This window comes from Diabrotica undecimpunctata, chromosome 5, assembly GCF_040954645.1.
Source record: "Diabrotica undecimpunctata isolate CICGRU chromosome 5, icDiaUnde3, whole genome shotgun sequence".
Taxonomy (NCBI): Eukaryota; Metazoa; Arthropoda; class Insecta; order Coleoptera; family Chrysomelidae; genus Diabrotica; species Diabrotica undecimpunctata.
Window position 1 is genome coordinate 9,451,500 of NC_092807.1, and position 8,632 is coordinate 9,460,131.

Genomic DNA, 8,632 nt, shown 5'->3' on the forward strand with positions numbered 1-8,632 from the left:
GATTTCCACGTCCTCGTCTATCAACACTTCAAACCTTGCATCTGAATTGATAACTAAAAATTCTGTTTTCTTCATGCTAACTTGTAACCCTCATAAATGCCTTTATCATAAATTCTAGATCATAAGAATATTGAGCTAGGAAGACTTGGTTATCCGCAAAGTTCAGGGAGAACAGTATGTCATTTCTTATGTGGATTCCTATTCCCTGGCAGTGGTTTTTCCAATTTTGGAGGGCTGCTTCAATATATAAAATAAACAGTAAGGGTGACATTCTACATCCTTGTTTTAGTCGTTTAGTTACTTTTATTGTATCTGATAGCATATTTCCGATTTTTAAGTAAATAGTGTTATCCCTATTCACTTCTGTGATAATTCCTAAAAGTTATGGACTAATGCCGAGTTGTTGTAAATATTGCCACAATTTAAGTCTTGGAACTGTATCATACGCCTTTTTTAGGTCGATAAAGGCTAGATGTACTTCGGTAACAACCGTTATTCTTTTTTCTATAAATTGTTGGTGTATAAATAAGTGATTCGCTTATTAAATGTCCTACTTTATCTTATATTTTTCCATTTATTATCTTTCCAAACAATCTTTCAAAAGTACGTAGGACACTTAATTCTCTGTAGCAGTTCTTTTGGTAGCAGATCTCAGGATCTTTTTGATTACCCTTTTTAAAGATTGAGACTTGGTGAGCGGTTTCCCATTCAGATGGTACATTAATTTATTGGCAGCATTGATTCATTAACAAAGTTATTCGTTCTATTAGGAGTGGCCCTCCTGCTCTAAGTAACTCTACAGCTATATTGCCAGGTCCTGGAGATCGCCCGTTTTTGATTTTAATTAACGCAGTACGGACCTCGTTGTTAATAGTATTAATGTTACTATTTGTTTGTCTCTCCATACTGTATTTCTCTCCCATATATTCCAATCTTGACTCTTCGAGTAAATTTTTAAAGTGATTTTCCCACTTTTCTATAAGAATTAAGTTGCTTAAGGAGTTATGGGTGTTTTTCTTTATCTTTCCATGCTTCCGTAGTCTGAGAACCACCAATTAAATTTTCAATTTGAACACATTTTTGTTCCCAGAAATTGTTCTTTACTTCTTTTATTTGATTGCGTACTTTTCCGTTTTTCCTTTGATATGTTACTCTATTGCCAGATGTTTTATTTGTTAGCCATTTCTTATATATATTTTTTTCTTTTATCATTTTGTTTACGTTTTCTGTCATCCATTGTGGTTCGTGGTGTTTTTTGTCGTTGTTTTCTGTTTCTAATACTCCATGAACAATTTTTTTTATTATCGTTTTGAGGTTGTTGTATTCTTGTTCTACATTCATATTTCTTTCCATCTCATTTAGTTCCTTTTTTAATATAGATTGAAATAGATGTTTAATACTTGATTGGAATAAAAGGTGCAATTTATATCTCTCCGTTTTGTACTGTGTAGTATTGTTTCTCTCACTTTCGGTGTTCTGTTTGTAGTATTGTTTAAAGGGGCACAAAAGATTAGCTAAAAGAAAGTAGTGATATGTCCCACAGTTAGATCCTCTTTTAACTCTGTAGTCTTGGCTTTTAAATTTTGATTTCTGCCCCATTAATATAAAGTCTATGATCGACTTCTGTTGGAGTGAAGGTCTGTCTTAAGTGAATTTATAAATATCTTTACGTTAAAATTGGGTATTCATTATTTTTATAACAAAAAGTTGACAGAACTCGATTAACCTGTCCCCTGAGCTATTTTTAACTATTTCTCTGTGATGTCCCACCACGTCATCGTCTATTTGAGAACCTACTCTGGCATTTAGCTCTCCTAACAGTATTATTTATTGATGACTTTTTATTTTATCACAAATGTTTGATAACTCTTCATAAAAGGAATCTTTAACTTGTTGATTTGAATCGTCTGTTGGTACATAGACTCGAACAACTCTTGTTTCGATGCCGTACAATATGACAGTTATTGTCGGAATTCTTTCAGAGATATAAGCATAGTCTTTTATATATTTTTTAAATGATTTTTTTATAAGAATTGAGACCCCTGATTTAGTGTGTACGTGTTTCTCTACTCCTGAACATATATGAATGTAGTCTTTAATCCGTTCATTTTCTTGGCCTTTCTTTTTGGTTTCAGAAAACACTAAGATTTTTTAATTTTAAGTTATGCCTTTAGTGTTCCAAGTACCAATTTTTAAAGTCCTTTTCTTTGTCAGGTATCGTCGTCGTAAATTTCCATCCATAATCCGAGGATCGGCGTTAGAATTTCTAGTCAAAAGAGTTTTTTCTAAATGATGACGGACAGGCCCATCGCTCCAACCCCCAAGCTTGAAGGACCAGGATTTTCTGTTAAGGTTTCTTTCCTTAGTCCACATGTTCCAGTTTTAAGGCGCCAGAAACTCGCCTTTCACCCTCTCACCGCTGTTATATAACGCACAACCATTGTACGCCATATACTAAATTAATAGAGAAATTCTTCTAATAATTTAATTCGACTCATTCTTATTGTCAATTCAGACATCTATTATACATTTTAAAATAGACGACTTTAAAATGATATTGCCAATATTGTTGAGTTGCGTTCCTGAAACGACTTTAATGTAAGATAGTTCATTCGATTACATGAACTCAACTTTAATTTGGGAATACCCGTCAGAAAAAATCATAGAATGTGATCCGTCTTTAAAAAAGACAATTACATGCAATGATGACAATAAAATTCTCCTCTTTGTGATTCTATAGTAAACCATGAGGAAAAAAACAGGAAAAAAAACCTCATAATACTATCCCGACACGGTAAAAATTTGTCTTACATTTAGTTTACTCTTAATAAACACCAAATTCCGATTTGATATGTTTGTTACTTAAAAAACATAAATGATGTTTCCTCGATATGTTACTGACTTACTACTACTGGTATTTTCTTTTTATTACAGCATTCTGCCGAGGAATTTGCGATACAATTGGTCTCATTTAGCATAATTCGAGCCGCTTCTTTGATTTTTGTCTTTTTACCATCTGTTTCTTTCAGGACTATACAGAATCTTTTCATTGAACCCTATGTTCATTTTCCCATACGTATTTAAATTTTGTTTTCGTTTGCTAAACGAATTAGCAGTTCCCGTCAATCTTGCATTAGAACTCACTCTGTATATTGCAAATTCCTGAAGCAATCAATGTCTGCTCTTTAAATTCAGGACAGTAGGCCACTCTTTTGGTTTACTCGCGACTGATACCACTATAACAATAGATTTTTAAGTAAAACGATCAATGGAACGTTTAATATAAAAGGAATTTAATATCCTTAATAAAATCGATATTTCGACTGCGATCGTTTTTAGGAATTTCCCAAAAAGGTCAAAGGTCGTTAATTTCATTTATAAAGTCTTATATCGTGGTAAAACACTTTTATTAGTTTATATCTGACCTATAATAAACGACGTAGAGATTTTCTTCTGAATATTAAAACACGACTTAGTAGTTGCAATAAAAATTTATTTTCACAGGATTAAAAAGTAAATTACAACTATGAATATAGAGCTTGGTCAATTGTTGATGTTAAAAATAAAGAATTAGTCATTAAGTGGATCATTATATTTTCCCCGCCTAATGTTAAGTCCACTACGGGCATAGGTTTCCAATAAAAGGCTCTATTGGGCATTTCCTTGAGCTAATCCCATCCAGTGAACTCTTCTCTTTTTTTATACCATCACCCCAATGTGTTACGTTGTTGTTTTTGTCTGTGCGAAGCATTCTTTTTAAACAGAAGTTTAATTAATGCTAATTTTAGTGAATCGAGAAATACACTTGTTGAAAATGTGTTATTCATTAAATTACACACTGGTATTGCTAGCTCAAAAGTACAAAATTTTATTAACTTATTTAATATTTCATCACATTCTGAGGTATTCTTCAACTTTTGTTTTAATGACCTTATTTATAGTTAGTGATTGTAGATAAGTAGTGTTGGTATTTAGTGTTATGTTGCATCTAAATTTTATAGTTGTTATATCTCGCAACAATTTTTAAGGTACTTCGAGAATCATCGTCTTTATTCTGGCTTTACAACCCTGGGTGGATCCTAGTCTCCTCAACAATTTCTCTCCAGTCGTCCCTATCCATCGCCTTTCTGCGCCAAGCAAGTATTCCCATATTTCTCATGACTTCATTGATGTTATCAAGGAACGTTGTTCTAGGTCTTCTTCTTCTTCTCTGGCCAATGGGTCTCTCAAGAAGCGTTTTTCTGGCTAGATCATTTTGTTCCATCCGCATTACATGCCCTATCCACCTCAGACGTCCAATCTTAATATGTTTTACGATATCAGGTTCATGGTATATTCTATAAAGTTCGAAGTTGTATCGTCTTCTCCACACTCCATTGTCATTCACTGCTGCATAAATTCGCCTTAGTCCTTTTCTTTCCAAACATCCTAGCATGTTTTTATTATTTTTTGTTAGAGTCCAGGTCTCTGAACCATATGTTAGAACTTGGCGTAATATTGTTTTTGTAAAGTTTTATTTTTGTATTTCTAGATATAATTGTGGATTTAAGGAGAAGATTGAGCCCTAAATAGCATCGGTTGGCCGTGCAAATTCTGCGGTTTTTCTCTTCTTTTTCTTCATGTGCCATCTCCTCTAAGTAGGTTGGTAACCATTGTATTTAAAACCTTTTTATCTTTTCCCATTCTTCTCACCTCGACATTCGTGACTCTATCCACCAACTTATTCTTAATATCCTTCTGTAGACCCATAACTCGAAGGCTTCTAATCTGTCCGAAACATCTTTCTTTAATGTCCAAGCCTCCAACCCATAAAATAATACGGAGAGCACGTAGCATCTCAGAAGTCTTATCTTTAAAGAAATTGAAATGTCCCTGCTGCAGAGTAATTTTTTCAGTTTGTTAAAATAATTTCTTACCTGTCCTATTCTTGACTTAATCTCTTTTGTGTACTCATTATTTTCGTTAATTATTGTACCCTTACTTGTTTATCTCTACGGTAGTATTATTTTCAGTGTTAAGGAGCATTCCCAGGTACTCAAATTCGTTGACTGCATACGTTTTCCGTTCTCCCAAAAATATTGATATCATCAGCATAGGCCAGGATTTGCACTGATTTATTGTATATTGAACCAATGGTTGTGATTTATGACGTGCGTATTACTTTTTCCAGAGCCAGATTGAACAGTATACAGGAGAGAGGGTCTCCCTGGCGCAGCCAGTTATTTGTTTTAAAAGGTTCAGACAGTTCGTGCTGAATTCGTACTCTACGGTCAACTTTTTCAAGAGTTAGTTTTGTTAAATATACCAACTGATTTGGTATTCCTGGCTCTTTCATTGCTTTGAACATTTCTCTTCTATTCACAGAGTCGTAGGCTGCTTTGTAGTCTATAAATATGTGATCAGTATCAATGCCATATTCCAGTGTTTTTTCCAAAATTTGTTTCAGGGTTGCAATCTGATGAATTCTTCCCTATCTGAAACCAGCCTGGTTTTCTCCTATTATTTCTATGTCATGTGTTTTTATTCTACTTCTTAAAATGCATGTAATAATCTATATACAGCTTCTAATAGTGCGTAATTTCCTCTGTAATTTTCACAGTTTTATCACCTTTCTGGTGAAATGGGCAATGCTGTGTTCCATTAAACTGGCATTTTTTCGTTTTTGAATATTTTAATAATAAGTAAGACTATCGTATGTTTAATTTTTCTGTCTTGTTTCCTAGTAACATACAATCTATATTCCTGCAAAACATTGTGCTTTTATTTTGTGTCACTCGTGTCTTTTTTACTCCTTGATAAAAATTTTTAATTTCTTTTTGGACATAAACTTCTATTATTTCTAGTTATTTTTCCAGTTATTTTTTCTGCTTTTGCGTACATAATCGTCTAACTTCTGTCTTTTTGGTTTTGTAATGCCCTTTTTTCTGTTTTTCTCCAATACTTTCCATTTTTGCGTTGTTTCTCTGCGCTAGGATTCTCTCACAGTCCTCATCAAACCAGTGTTCCCTTTTTTTATTTTTCTGCTTTTGGTATGATTCTTGTTAATCTCTTATTTAAGCTTTCTTTACTCTATTTGCTACTTCTTTATCTTAGAGCTGTTCTGCTTGGCATTTTTTCCGTTGTTTTTATTTTTTTGTTTATTTGCGAAGTTTTTTATTAAGTTTGCTTTAATTTGTCAATATATGGTTACCGTCATCATCTGCTCCTCTGTAGTTTCTACAATCAGTCACGGATCTATTGTTTTCTTCTTTAATAAGAACATGGTTCAATTAAATTGTGTACTTACTATCTATTAGGTAGTATTTTTCTATTATCATTATTTTCTTTATGTAGGCTTTTACTACCTGCAATATTCATATAAATAACTTTTGCGTTCATATCTTTAACGATTATTTTTATGTCATATTTTGGTACGTTTTCAATTAGTTGAAATTTTATATTCGCATAAAACTCAGAAAATTAACAAATTTCAAGACCATTTCTTTTTATTTCGCGCTCTTTTTTATTCAGAGATTATACTTTACATTAAAATAGCAACTTAAGATTCGCATGAATAAATATTCTTATAACAAATGAGAAGATAAGTCTGTTGTTTGAATTCTTAATGACTTAACTAATTACCGAACAACAATTCCTACTTCTCTTGAATATTAAACACCCTTCTGGCTGTTTCCTCGTCCATTTAACTAAATCATGAGAACCGATTTGGTGGATAGACACAGTCGATGCGCAAAACCGATGCAATCGTCTTTAGCTTCGCTTTTAGGAAACCAATCGTATTCCGTATTGCCAGCATACCAATTAATGCATCAGGTACGATGCATTTAGTGGGATTTGAGTAGTGTTAGATTATTGAGTAGTGGCATCTTACTCGGCGATGTGACTAAACTTGCACTATAAATATATCGACACTCCTTAACAAACGACTGGCGAAATTAAGTACGAAAATTCAAAGCTCTCACGATTGCCTTCAGTGTATACAACGACTTATTTGAATGGAGCTGTGGGGAAATAAAAACAACTTAAAATGCATAAATAGTAGCTCTTGTAATGTGAACGCTTAACCGTTTCATTCAAAATGTCTTTTTTTCTTCTTCTTTTTCTGTTTTAATTAGGATCTGTCCTTTCCTTTATTTTATTTTTCATAAAACGATAAACAATTGTCGTACTATCTCTTATGGTTGAACATAAGAGATTATTTTGCTCAGTAGCGTTCATTATACATTTCTTCTCCTTCTTGATGTGCCTATCCGTTACGAATGTTGGCGATCATCATGGCAATCTTTATCTTATCTGCAGCAGCGCTGAAAAAATTGTAAATTTAGTTAAGGTATATTTTAATATTAAATATGAATAATTTAATATAAATAAACCTGATTCAAAATAAAAAGTGGGAAAAATATTACAAAACGCTATTAACAGAAAGTAGGCACGAATTTATGGAAAGACCTGACCATATCTCAAGGACAGAAAACTCAGAGGTGCATAAGATAAACAAAGAAGAACTGAAAAAAGAATTGAAACAAATGAAAAATGGAAAAACACCCGGGCCTGGAGACATTCCCATCGAGTTGGTGAAACATGGACCGGATGCTCTTTAGGAAAGCTTAGTGAATATTTTTAATAAATGCTTAATTGAAGGTCAAACGATTCCAGAAGATTGGAATTTGGCCCACATTAGCCCCATTTATAAAAAGGGAGACAAAAAAGAATGCGGAAATTATAGAGGCATTAGCGTAACTAGCTCGCTGGGAAGGTTATATGGTCGTATGTTGAAAAGAAGAATAGAAGAGGAGTATAAAGAAATTGAAGAATAAAGCGGCTTCAGAGCAGGAAGATCGTGCGTGGACAACACATTTACCCTTCAACAAGTAATTGAAAAACGAACAGCTCAGAACCTTTCTACGCATCTGGTATTTATAGATCTGGAGAAGGCTTATGATACGGTTCCTTTAAAACTCTTATTTAGTGTCTTGACGAAAACGGACCTTAGTAAAACATATCTAAAAGCAATACTGAACATCTATAAATGTCCTCAAAGCACTGTAAAAGCAGGAAATACTTTCTCAAGGGTATTTACAGTAACGAAATGCTTGAGACAAGGATGTTGTCTTTCCCCCACCCTATTCAAAATATATATCCAAGAAGCACTGCACCAGTGGAGTAAAAAATGTGCGGGAAAAGGGTTGAAGCTTAACAACCATTATCTGACAACGCTGTTCTTTGCAGATGATCAAGTACTAATTGCAAGCTGTGAAGAAGATGCAGATTATATGCTCAGAAAGCTCAAAGATGAATACGAAAAATGGCGGATGAGTATGAATATGTCTAAAACAGAATATATGCGAATAGGCAGTGAAGACGAAGACCCGCATTTGGAAATTAGACAAATGAAAAGGTGCTACGAATACAAATATTTGGGAAGTATTATCTGCAGTAAAGGAACAACGGAACGAGATATAGCTATAGAGTGCAACAAGGCAGGAAGAGTCTTCAAATTCTGAATTCGATACTTTGGTCCAACAAAGCTACTATGAGAACTAAAATGACTATCTACAAAGTAATTGTAGAGCCCATTCTTACATATGGAGCAGAATGTTGGCAAATGCCAGTAAAAGGAAAGAAAAAAGTT